Consider the following 14476-nt stretch of genomic DNA (forward strand, 5'->3'; position numbering starts at 1 on the left):
GCTATCTTTCCTTCCTACAGGCACTACTGGGTTTTTGTTGTTGTTGTTTGTTTATTTGTTTGTTTTGTTGTTTTTTTGGAAGAATAGATATTTGTTGTTCAGGCAACTGTGTGTTTTTAATTAAATATATTTAATATTTAATATATTAAGTCAATTATCTTTTTTTTTTTTTTTGGTTGTCAATATTGAAGTATTTTTCTTTGTAGTTCTTAACTAGCTGGGCATTCCCCTGCACCATTATTGATGTCATCTATGATATCATGAGGGTGGTGGCCATCAACATTGTAGCCCACAGATTGGGCAGTCCCCAGGATCTCTTTTATGGTTCCAGAGAGTTCTCTGGCTAAAGATCAGTGCTGCATCTGTCAGGCAATGTTGAAAATCTCATCAAAAGTGATATGTCCACTGTGCTTAATGTCTGAATGGTCAGTTTCAAAGTAATTCTCGGACCCTTCCAATCACCAGTTGTCTTCGCAATGCCATCACCATCCTTTTTTGTAGACAGACCCAGAGGGCCAATCTTTGGGGCCAGGGCAGAAAAGGCACTGACTCACCCACAGTGCACCTCAAGTATACAACTTTGATTTCATTGGGGTTGAACTTAGGTGGCATGGTGGAGGCAACTGGTGTCAGATGAACCTGGATTCAGGAAGACCAAAGACATTCACCCCTTTGCCTCTTCTGAGCTGAAAGCCATAAAATTAGTCATCTTAATTCACATGTATCTAGCATGTCTTAAGAGTGTTTCAGAATTTAGCTTGTAGCTGAAGTGTTCCTTCTGCTATTTTCACAAGACATATAAATTAGGACAAATTCCTGTCCACAAAAAATTTTAATCTCTAGAAGAAACAGATGTAAAAACAGACATTAACACCGAAACCTGCCCAGTGATGACATATGATTACTTTTTATTTTATTATTATTTTTAGTTTTTAAACTTGTCAAATTTGAATATAGTTGATACACGATGTTCCATTTGTTTCAGGTGTACAACGTAGTGATCCATCTTCTCTATATGCTATGCTGTGCTCACCACAAATATAGCTACTCCTTGCCACCATACAACACTATTATAATATCATTGACTGTATTCCCTATGCTGTGCCTTTCATTTCTTTGACTTATTCATTCCATAACTGGAAGCCTGTATCTCACACTCCCCTTCACTCATTTTGCCCATCCCCTCACTCCCCTTCCCTCTGGCAAACACCAGTATGTTCTCTGTATTTATAGATCTGATTCTGCTTTTTGTTTATTTATTTATTTGTTTTATCACGTTCCATATATGAGTGAAGCCATATGATATTTGTTTTCTCGGTCCAACTTACTTCACTTAGCATTATATACTCTCAGCCCATCCATGTTGTTGTAGTTGTCAAGATCTCCTTTTTTATGGCCGTGTAATAATATATATATATCATATCCTCTTTATCCATTTATCTATCATTGAGAAGTTGGAATACTTGTATATCTTTGCTGTTGTAAACAATGCTCCAGTAAACATAGGTGCGCATATATCTTTTTGAATTACTGTTTTTGTTTTTTGGGAGTAAATATCCAGTGGTGGAGTTGCTGGGTCAAATGTATTTTTGTTTTTAATTTTTTTGAGAAAACTTCGAACTGTTTTCAACAGTGGCTGTACCAATTTACGTTATCACCAGTGGTGCACAAAGATTCCTTTTTCTCCATATCCTGGAAACACTTGATACTTCATGTCTTTTTGATTTTATCCATTTGGATAAAATGATGATGATCTCTTATTGTGGTTTTGATTTGCATTTTTCTGATGATTGGTGATATTTAGCATGTTTTCATGGCCACGACTACTCTTTATAAGAGACATATCTGACTGGAAAGAGGTGGATGATGAAGTCTTCTTGAAAGAGTTTAGTTTTAAAGTAGGTAAATTTTTTGCTAAGTGACAATGGTGGAGGACTTGGCAGCAGAGGTATACTAGGGAGAAGGAGACAACATCCTATTTTGTGCTCATCGTAATTTCCTCACCAGTTATTGCAATGTTAATAATATCTACCTCATAAATGTTATAAAATTAGAATACAATGTAAGTATAAAACACTGTGCTTAGCATTTGGTAGGTGTCCAATAATCGTGAACTACTTTTCCATTTGTACTTAACTATATTTCAGACGATTAATAGAAAAATGTTCTTTTAACTAAAATTATGTTGCTTAGTTAGCCTCTTTGCTAACATAAATTGGATCTCTCTCTCACTCTCTCTCTCCCTGTTTCTATCTCAGAAATGAGATTTTAAACCAAAAGAGTTAAATCCTTAACTCAAGCAATGAATGAAACAACTACTAACTTAATTCTCTCACATACAAAGGTTTATATAAGAAAAGACATTCCCAAATTCTGGTTTATCTAAAAATGGCTTGTGTTTGTTTTAGTGCAGATTCCTCAGCCTTGAGGAGTCTGTTTTTTGTAGGCCTTGTCTACAACCTAAGAATGTGGATTTTTAGTAAGTACTACAGGGGATTCTGGTGCAGGTGTTCAAAGGGTAAAACTTGTAGAGAAATATACTTCATGGATTTTGTCTCATTTTTAGCACAAAGTACTGCATCAATCTGCAGACTGTCTAGCATAGAGTGTTTCATGGATCATATTCAATACAAAAATAGGCTAGAAACTAGACTTTTTAGATTCACTTGATCCAGATTTATACAAGGTGCATTCATTATTTTTTTCCAACATCATACTTAGTACAAGAGGTAGTCATGTGTAAGAAGTAACCCCCTTGTGAAATTAGGTTATCTTTTCCGCCACCCATATCTTTGAGTCACCACACCTATTCATTTAAATGTTCAAAGTAGACTCTATGTAAATCAACTGTCTACTTTCTGTTAATCATATATGGATGGTCAGTGAGGGTTTTAAAGCTAATGCTTTCTCTCCTTTATAAACATACATATGATCCTTCACACTCTTGATCTCTAAAGAAAATTGCACAGCCTCTCTGTGCTCAAGACATGAACTAATATTAATGTGAACTTAAGTGGAGCATTAATTAAAGGAAAACTTGTCTATCCTCCAAAATTTTTCACAAAGAAAAAAAATACATGACTTTTGGGTTCTTTGAATTTATGTGATATTTTGAAAACTGCAGTTTGATAGGAATCTTTCAAAATCAAATCAAATTTTGTTTTTGTGGCTTAAAAAATACTTATTTTAACATGTGTTCCAAGTAAATTTACTTTAAAAAATATAATCTGCACTGAACAGGATATTAATCCCACACTATAGTGTCATTTAGGCAAAATTTGACAGACTCATATATTAATTTTCTTTTTTGGTAAAAGGTTGTAAAAATCATCTCATACATAAAAAATGATTGAGAAAATATAATAAATTACTTTTGGTGTAGTAATATTCAATATTAAAATAGTATTTACCTCTTCCTTTTCATGAGATAATTTTCTTAGTAAATTGTGGGGAGAATTTTAATAATTAAATTCAGATAACTAAATTACACACCTAGATAATTAATGAAAGCCTAAAATTCAACCTTTGTGTTCAAACTCCAGATATTCAGTTGGGTTCCAAACTTGCTGACTCAGGGAATACAAAATTTAGATCATAATTAGATTAGATAGTTTCACTATATTTTCAGTGTGGAGAGAATTAGGATATGGCGAAGTAAAACATGGCAAACTCATTGTTTCCAGCCCACAAGGTGGCAGTAAATAAGGGTGAGGTAGATAAGTCCAATGCCTGAGTCCAAATGTATGGGGAAGTGGGGAAGGAGAGAGTTAGAAATTCTGGAAAGTTAAAGAACAGCAGGCATAGTGACATCCTTCACTGCTTATTGGGGAAGGCTGGAAGCCTGTCAAAGAACAATTCCAAAATGACATGGGTGTCTTGGTGATAGTAGAACATGGCTAGAGGGATGAACCTGGGCACCATTCTTGGTTCCCCATGGCTTGCAAGTGGTTTGCAAGGGACCACAAATAACACTTGCCCTGTTAAGGGGCTGCAGAAGGGTGAGAAGTGGAGTGGCAGAAGATCAGAATCAAATGAAAAATCCAAAGTAGATCTCAGCTTTGAGTCCAAAGGTAAGAGGTAAGGACCGTGTTCTCCAAGGAAAAGTCCTAAGACCAACTGAGTATTAGTTCATAGGAACAAACACAGCAGCTACTGCATATTGAACCTCCATGTATCCTCTAACTCCACATGGTTATTAAAGGTCACACATCCCCTTTGTTTTGAAGGGGGTTAAAGAAAAGAGAAATGTGAAAGCTTTATGCCTACAGAATCAGGAGATATACCTAAAGGGGAATGTTTAAATACTGAAAAGGACTATATATTATATCATATATAACTCAGTTATATGTTACAAATAATATATATTTCTTAAGTGTTAATTTGACATATTTTTTCAATGCTTACTGGGTGCAATGACTAAGCATTGGGATAAAAACTATGGTGTATTTAATTGAAATATATCAGAAAAACTGGATAAAGTATTTAATAGTTTTAATAGAGAATTAGATTGTGTAAAAAGCATCATTAAATGGAAAGTTTATTTTCACTGTTGAAATTATTTTTTCCTTCTCTTAGCCTTGCTTATGAAACTGCTATTTTCAAACCATATGACCAATAGAAGACTCTCAGAACGTTTTTTCTTCTATTAAGCAACTGGATTTAGAAAAATTTACACATAGATGAGGCCACACCTCCTCTTATTCTCAGTGATAACCTGATAAAACCATGTATTTAGAGGAGGAAATCAAAATATAATTTTTGATTAATTTTTACTCATGGTAGCACATAGCAATTTCTGGCAAAATGATAGGAAAAATAAATAAATGCTTCTAAGTCATTGATAGATAAGAACACTATAAACATCACAATATGCTTTGATTTTCTGAGATCTTGTCCACTAAAATCACTATGTACAAGATTTCTTCAGTGGTTTTACTAAATCCCTGCTTTAAAAGTAACACATTCTAAACATACTGCAAAGACATCTCTTTGAAATGGTGTAATTCTGCATTCTTTCAGGTATCTTCCCCTTTCCAAAAGGAGAAAGACTTTTCATGGCTGGGCTGTCTATTATCCCGTCATTTAACTCTACCTTAGATGTACGTCCATAGAATATATTTTCCAAGTATGCGAATCTTGGTATAAAATAAATATTTAAGTAAACATAGTTTATATCAAACTTTATATATTATAGTGAACACAGAATATAATATTTGAAAAAAGAAATAACGGATAACAAAGTACAGTTTCTTCCTACTTTTAATTAAAATGTGTTTCTTAATTTTCTTTGCTATGTTTTAGTTTTAATATCTCTCTCTATAGTAAGAGACCTATGATACTTTAACTACCTAATTTAAGAGAATAAATCCCCTCAGATTACTATTTGAAATATCCTGATTAAAGAAACCAGCATAGTTTGCAATAATATGAATTTAGAGATTTTGCTTTTTTTGGCATATGCACATGCATATTCTCTATAGAAAAGAGAATTAGTCATTTGAAAAAGAGTACAAGGAACCTATTGTCAGCTGAATCAGTGTTACAGGAAATAATGACATTTTAATTGTGCTACTGTTTAAAAAATCCATTTTTATTAAAAAAGGAAATTATATTTTGTTCTGAGGACTCATTAAATACTCCATAATAATGAGACTAAATAATCATAAGTAAAGAGAGAGGGAAATATTTTAAACTATTATAAAATGTTATAGAAGTGAAAGGTTTGGCACTTTTTAAAATCATGTGCATGTATCCTGGCTTAATTTGTTTCTTTGAATCAAGCACTAAATTATGATGAGCAATTTACCTACAATACTTCACTTACCTAAATGATGAGAGATTCAAAATACAACAGAATTAATGTTAAATATTTTGTATGGATTAAGCTTGAGTTAAAGAATAAAACACTGGCTACTTAGTATATTCTCAAGCAAAATAGTAATTTTAATGCAGAGGGAAATTTTAAAATAAAATACTTAAATGTATTTTCTCTACTTATTCCCTATTCCCTTGGCTTAGCTTTAGGGCATGTGGAAACATTAAAATACTTCTTAAAACTGAAATTCTGCAGTGAGTGCACAAAACTAGCCATAACATTCATTTTAGCATAATCAAATGCAAATTCTAGCAACCATTTTCAGAGTAATACATGCACTCAAGGTTTTTCAACATGCTTTTAGATTTAATAGTTCTGAGATGTGAGCTATATATAAGAAAATTAATCTAAAGTATATTTTGAATTCCTCCTTTAAGTACATGATTTTACTAGATAATTAGGAGGGAATACAGAAGGATGTGATTTTATATGTCTTAGGTTTTCTTAATGTCTATTGCTTTATTAAAAAAAATATATGTATGTATTAAGAGCCTGCAGCTTTCCATGCATTGTCCTTATATGAATTGAAGAAATGAACTTCATACATACCTTCTTTTTTTTTAAGTTTATTTTTATTTATTTTGAAAGAGAGAGAGCAAGCAGAGGAGGGGTAGAGAGAGGGAGACAGAATCCCAAGCAGGCTTCACGCTGTCCATACAGAGCCCAATGTGGGGCTCAAACTCATGAATCTTGAGATTAAGACCTGAGCCAGAATCAAGAGTCAGATGCTTAACTGACTGAGCCACCCAGGCACCCCCGATATATATTTTCTATCATATACTGTTTGCATATTTGATGAAAAGTATATTGATGTATTAGCAAGGTTTTATTCTGAAGTTGCTAAAAGAATAAACATTTCATGCTTATTCATACGTGCTACTGTGGTTCCCTTTCTCCCCAGGGAGGGCTCTCTTTCCCATCAAACCTGGTCTCACACTTGTATCCTTCTTAGAATTGCACCAAAGTCAGAAAGCCATTATCAATCAGTCAATAGCTTAAGTTGGTATCAATAATGCCTATCCCTACCTTGATTTTAAGAGAACTCTGTAGCAGTCTTAATCACATTTACTGGTCCTTTGACACACACTGTACTATATATGAATATGCATATAAATACATACATATGCATACATATGAATGTGTTTAACCTATTTAATGCATATACAATGTTTTAGAGTCTCCCAGTTAATGTTTGAGTAAATATTATAAATAAAACAAAATTAGAATCATGTACTAAATACAATATTACCCTAATAGTATAATTAAAGAAGTTTCAGCTATTGAAAAGTCTACTTAGATCCTTAACAAAATACTATTCACACTGATAGTCTTTTATTTAGACATATTCCATTTCTAATCTTGTGATCTCAGCCTGCTCATAACTACAAACAATGTATAACAAAACTATAGTAAGAAACTTAAAATAATTAAATGTAACACAAGCATTTTGTTACATTAACAGCATTTCCAAGACAATGCAAACAATTTAAAAGTCATAAAACTTAGGTCAAAGAGGTTCTAATTACTTTGTTTTCCTGATCCCCAAATTCTGTTCTTTCCTTTTTTTTCTTTTTGCTTTGACAAATGAGATTTTTTTTCCCTACAATATACCCAGTCTCTCTCTCTCTCTCTCTCTCTCTCTCTCTCTCTCTATATATATATATATATATATATGTGTGTGTGTGTGTGTGTGTATATAGATATAGTCTATATATCTATACCCAATATAGAATAGCAGTGGAACTGGGTATAGGTTTGGATCTATTGGAGATGGAATTTTTAAGTTTTTCATTCTTACTGTGACTAACAAAATATCAAAAGTGTGAAGCACAAAGTGAATGTAAGGTATTACAAGTTGGGGTTATCTTACTTTTCTTTCAAAAAACGTTTATATTGGGAAGGAACAAAAGTGAGCTTTTCAGGGAAATCATTGTAAACATGTGCTGCCCTTACCTGCACCGTAGCAATATAATGCATTATGGGCAAGAGAGGCAATCTGAGAATTCCAATTATACCACTTGGGAGCTGCGTAAACTTAATCAAGTTACCCCACCTTTTTTTAATCTCAGCTTTTTCCCATCAGTAAATTGGGAATTATAATAGTATCTACTTCACAGATTGGTTGTGAGAAGTGACATAAATTCCGTGTATACAACTTAGTTCCTGGTCTTTAGTAAGGGGACTGAACATTTTAGACAACATTATCATCATCATCATCATCATCATCATCTGTACCATTGCAATTATTAGGATTGTCCAGTTTGGCAATATTTGTTGAGTTCTATTACTTTAATCTCATGTTTATATTATGAAAGTGTGCAGATGACAATATAATTTTAAAGCCACTGTAAGAGGAGTATTAATCATCTGGCACCAAAACATGTTTGAAACTAATCTCCAGAAGATTCTTTTTAATTACAAAGTTTAGGGTGTTTGACCAAGCTAATCTCTTATTCCATTTTTAACTTCATACCATCTGCTGTGCTAACCAAGTAAAATGGCAATGCATTGAAGATTAGGGTGATGCACACATTACCATCTAGTGAAATATTGTAAAACTGAAGAGGACAGATTCTGAAAATTAATTAGTAGTGTCTGTCCTACTTCAAGTATGGAGTGTAAAGTGATAAAGTTCACTGTCTTTAATCCTTAAGGTGATGAAGGCAGGCATGTTTTGGTCTCTATCATTGACCCTAAGAATTTGGCACACCCTGTTCTGATGTTAGCATCAGTAGATTAAATTTAATTTATAGTGTGGTTACAGCTCAATCATATCCTACCTATGAATCTAATGGCTAATTGAAGACTAGCTATTTATCATGATAACAAGTTGCTATCCTAGATCTGTCAACATAATATACATGCTTTTCCTAATTCAAATCCAAATGCTAATCATACCAAGTATGGAGTAGCAATTATAGATCAGCAAATGGAATACAACATATAGTGTACTAGGTATCTATTTTGAGACACTACTGTGAGGCCGTGTGAAGTTTTAGAAATGAATAATCCATATCCCCTTCCTTCCAAAAGCTCATTCAAGAAGTCTTTCTCATTTCTACAGGAACATTTTCATCAGTGTTTAAACAAACTGTTATCACCTCTATATCAATTAACAACAAAAACAACAAATGACTCTATCGACCCATGACTGCCCATCTCTCTGCACTTTTGAACAGTAAAAGTCATCAAAAGCAACTTATATACATTTTATTGCCAATATTGCTTCCATTTTCCCTGCGTCCATCCCAGTTAGGGTTTGACTTAACACACTCACACCATTGAGCAATCTTACCAACTTGGCCAGGAATTCCCATGTTCTGAAAATCAATGGTCAGTTGACCATTTCAGTTATACCTTTTTTCCATTTACTGAAGCCTTATTAATGCTTCAGAGAAAAACAAATGACCAAAAGTGCCAAATGATATGATTCAAGCTCACAATTTTTTTCCCAAAAGAGAGGAACATATCTCTTCACATTCATAAAATATAGTCCTTCACACCAATACAATTGGGTCAAATTAAGTTTTACGTTGTTTCCCTTGATAATAGTCATTTTGACATGTTGACCACTTAAACCTTCATTCTTAAGCCAGTTATTTGTAAAACAATATAATGGTGTCTGTTTATCAAAATCTATTCTTGGGAGTAGGAAAATATATATATTTTTACATTTATGAGCCATATGATATACGATTGGATATTTGATCAAAATTAGAATTGTGGAGGAGCCTGGGTGGCTCAGTTAGTTGAAGGTCTTGGTTTGTGTTCAGGTCATGATCTCATGGTTTGTGACCTCAAGCCCTGTGTTGGGCTCCATGCTGACAGTGCAGAGCCTGCTTGGAATTCTCTCTCTCTCGTTGGCCCTCTGCCTCACTCTCTTAAAATAAATAAATACACTTAAAAAAATTAGGATTTTATTAGGAAGAAAACATGGGGGAATAAAGGGAATGGAAAATAGGAAGTGATCACTACAAGCAGTTTTAAATTCATTTTTGCTTTTTTAAGGTGAGCATTGTATCGTGTATAAGGATGTCAAACTTGGCTACTCATACAAACGTATAGCATATAAAAATATAATGAAATACTTATTACAATATTACATGTTATATTTTTCTCTTTATTTTGTGCAAAAAGTAATTTTGCCTGGTACACAGTGTTCTTTTAGTCTCAAATATTCTTCTAGGCCCGCTTTGCCTTATTTCTGCTTTATACATTAACACATTCATTCATTGTTTGTTCAAGCATACATTAAGTATCAACTACTGTGCTAGTAACTTCCTAAATTCAATAAATAAGCTAAAGCCTCCATAGAACCTTTACTTCAGGAAAATCTTTCCTACCATCTCCTGGGCATATAAGCTTATAACATTCTGTATATATTCATAGCACGGTTGCATGATTGCGATATTTCATCTTTGATGGACTTTGCCATTAGACTGTAAGCATAGTGATTATGACTTGTTACCACTCTATTGCCAGTAGCTAGTCATTTAGTTTCCTGGGGCTACTGTAACAAGTAATCACAAAGTGGGTGGCATAAAATGATAGACATTTATTGACTTACAGTTCTGGAGACTAGAAGTCCAAAACCAAAGAGTCAGTAGGCCATGCTCTCCAAAGGACTGAGAGGAAGATGTTTACTAATCTCTTCACAGCTTCTTGTGGTTGCTGACAATTCTTGATGTGTCTTGCTTCATAGGTGCATCTCAACCTTTGTCATCACATGGCATTTTCCCTGTATATCTTTTTCTCTACATTTCTCGCTTCTTATGAGGATACCAATCATTGGACTGATACTATCCAGTGTGACCTGATTTACAAAGACTCTGTTTCCAGAGTCACATTTACATGTACTGGTGGCTAGGACTTAGACCCATATTTTTAGGGAACATAAATCAACCTGATAACCCTATAGTGCCTGGAATATTGCAGGAACTCAGAAAATATTGTTGACTAACAGATAGAGTGACTTCCTCCACCCTCCATGGACACTGAAGTATATAGTAACTTACTACATAATCTGAAATACTAGAATTTCATAAAGGGAAGATATTTTGCTATTCATTTATAATGGTGATTTAGAGAAATAATTCTTTTATGATTTATGTTAAGATATGTTTATTCAACCTGTATTTGCACATTAATGACAAAGGATAATTTATTATTTTGGGAATGGTTTAATTTACTAATTGGTCAGCTGTTATTATACATTGTATATACATATGTACGTACAATTATACAAATAAATATATATGCATATAATTAATGAAAATTCATATATGTGAAAGCATACTTTATTTTATTTTTTAATGTATTTTTTAAATTTTATTTATTTACTTTGAGAGAGAGCACGCAAGAAAGCACATGTATGAGCAAGCAGGGGAAGGGCAGAGATAGAGGGAATAGAGATAATCCCAAGCAGGGTCAGCACTGTCAGTAAGCGCCCAACATAGGCTCGAACTCCCATTAAGATCAGGACCTGAACTGAGATCAAGAGTTGATCACTTAAGGGGTGCCTGGGTGGGTCGGTGGTTAAGTGTCTGACTTGGACTCAGTTCATGAGTTTGAGCCCTGCAACAGCTCTGTGCTGACAGCTCAGAGCCTGGATCTTGCTTCGGATTCTGTGTCTCCCGCTCTCTGACCCTCCCCTGCTCACGCTCTGTCTCTCTCTCTCTCTCTCTCTCTCTCTCTCTCTCTCTTTCTCTCTGAAATAAATAAACATTAAAAAATTTTAAAAAAGTGTCAATTGCTTATAAGCTTTCAAAATGCAATTAAAAAAGAGAGAGTTGGTGACTTAACCAACTGAGCCATCCAGACGACCCTTTTTATTTTAAAGTACTACTTGGACCATTGTGTTGGGAAGCGACTCAGCTGTTCAAAGGCCAAAGCAAGGATGCCAGTCTGTTGTATTCATCCATATGAGAGAAGAAGGTGACTTGTACCAAGGTTGTAGTCTTGGAGATGGTGAGAAGTGGCTACCTCATGCATACTCCTGAAGATGCTGATGAATTGGAGGTGAAGTGAAAAGGACTGAATTGCCAAAGATGACAATAGATACTTTATTTAAGCAACAGCAGTGATGAAGATGCCATTCATTTAGAAGAAGAGGAATTATTATTTAGAATAATTATGTTTTGGGGGAGAAATTGATTTTGAATTTATTGAGTTTAAAATCTATTATATTTTCAAGCAAAGATGTCCAGAAGATAGTTAAGTATTGCAACATAAAGTTCACCAAAGAGACCAGATACAAACTTGTGAGTCATTGTAAAGATGGCATTTAAAGCTGTGAAGCTGGATGAAATCATAAAAGAGGTTAATGTCAACAGAAAAAAAAAAAAGTCAAGACTAAGCATTGAAACATTCCATTGCTTAGAGATCGTGAGATGAGGACAAGCAAACAAATGAGACTAATGAAAGAGATAAACAAAAAAAAAAAGTAGCCAGTAAAGTAGGATATTAAGGAGAGTATAGTGTCCTGCAACTCTAACTCACTCTACACATTATAGTTTCCTCAAGAATTCTCATACAGCTTCAATTACAGACTCGTCCTCATCTTGAATCTTTTTTGATGGTCTCTTGATTCCATTGCCCTTCTTAAATTTTGGTATCCAAAATTAAACAGTTTTCCAAATTCATTTTGACAGTGCAGGATAGAGTGAGCTTATCAATTCCCATGATAAGCACACTATAACTCTATTAATGCTGCCTGGGATTAAATTAGCTTCTGCTAGCTTGTCACATTATTTGCTTTGATTAACTGAAAATCCCCAGATCCTTGACATATGAACTGTTTTCAAGCCAAGGTTCCTCCCTCCTTTAACTTTTACTACTGATTTTTAGAAATTTTATCCAGAAATTTACATTTATACTTACTAATGTCATCATTTGGTTCCAGCTGATTTTGCCTTTCCAATTTATTCTCATTCTTGATTCAACAATGAAATAAAATAGTTACAGTTTTAAACTAGATGTGTTGTCCCAACCTGATAAGCATACTTTAATTGCCTTCTGCAATTCATCAATATCAGAAGAGATGAAGTCTGTAGCTATCTATTAGAAATGTCTGCAAAGAATACCACTGATTCTTCATGGTAAGGGATGATGTTTGTTGTTGGTGATGCTGGTATTTGCAAATCATTTATAAAATCAAAATGATTAGTTCTGACTTTTTTTCTCACTCTAAAAGAATAATAATGTTTATTAGGGTATAATTAGAGAATAAAGACATAATAAAATCACTCTCCTCTATTAACACAGTTAACAAATATGTAGCAATTATGGGCTGATATAAATTATAAGCTCCTTACTTAGATCGTCAGTCATTTAATCCTTAGTGAAACTCTAAACTAGATACTATTAACATCTCCATTGTACAGAAAAGGAAGCTGAGGCTTAAAGGAGTGAATATAGTAATTCTTCAAGTAGTCATCATCATTCAAAAAACTGAGTTGATATATTATTCCAGGCATCTGACTCCAGAGCTCCTGCACTTATCTGGCAGGCTCTGTTCCCTCCTTGCAAATCAGTCTGAGGAGATCAGTGTAAAATTAAAACCACAAGTAATCTCATCATCAGATAAAGTTACTATGAATATTTTCAGCTGTATTTTTGCACATTTTTGAGTATATATCTTTATATAGACAATAAAAAACTTAATTGTTCTTACATATATGCTTTTATTTTTTTTAATGTTTATTTATTTTGAGAGAGAGAGAGAGAGGGGAGGGGCAGAGAGAGAGGGGGAGAGAGAGAGAACCCCAAGCTGGTCCCATGCTCAGTGCAGAGCCTGACGCGGGGCTTCATCTCACAAACTGTGAGATCATGACCTGAGCTGAAATCAAGAGTTGGACATTTACCCACTGAACCACCCAGGTGCCCCATAAATACTTTTGAAACTTGACTTTTTTGTCTTTACTTAAAAACATACCCTGAAAACATTTCCATGCCAAAGAGAATGGACCCATAGCAACAGTTAAGTTTATATAATTATATTATATAAACATATAATATTAAATAATTGTCAGAATTAAGTCACATTGTTTATACTTGAAGGATTGGTTATTATTTTATCAACCTCTTGTCACTTAACTTTACTTCTAAATATTTTTTTAAATATTTTAAACAAAGCTGATAATATCCATTATAAAATTATAGCCACTATGATATAGTAGTTTGAAATCATAAAGCCTAAACTTTAATGCAGGGTGCTCCATGTGATAGTGATCTGATAAGTGAATTACTTACATTCTCTAAGCTTCAGGTTGCTTATGTTTAAATGATATAGTTAACAGTATCAGCTTCCCAGAGTTGGCGTATGGGTAAAGTAAAAGAGTGTCAGAAAAAGCTTAGAATGCTGTCGGGAAACTAAGAGCTAGTATGTTTACCCTTAGATTTGTGCAAATGATCCCATTATTTCTATAGGTTGCCTATAGATATGCCTCTGAAACTAAAACATGTGGCACAGAAAATATTTGTAGTATTTTTGTATATTTATTTATTTAGATAGAGCATGAGCAGGAAAGGGGCGGGGGCGGAGGGAGAGAGAGAATCCCAAGATGGTCCCATGCTGCCTGCACAGGTCCCAATGTGGGGCTT

General features: G+C 33.9%; 1 protein-coding gene and 1 pseudogene across 1 annotated transcript in view; one reads left to right on the top strand and one right to left on the bottom strand.

Annotated features, from left to right (window-relative positions):
* The window catches only part of BRINP3 (BMP/retinoic acid inducible neural specific 3), a 423267-nt gene that overhangs the window by 92944 nt on the left and 315847 nt on the right, over window positions 1-14476 (top strand). The window lies entirely within an intron of this gene.
* LOC122476469 lies at window positions 120-968 on the bottom strand (annotated as a pseudogene).

Source organism: Prionailurus bengalensis, chromosome E4 (genome assembly GCF_016509475.1).
Source record: "Prionailurus bengalensis isolate Pbe53 chromosome E4, Fcat_Pben_1.1_paternal_pri, whole genome shotgun sequence".
NCBI classification, from domain to species: Eukaryota; Metazoa; Chordata; class Mammalia; order Carnivora; family Felidae; genus Prionailurus; species Prionailurus bengalensis.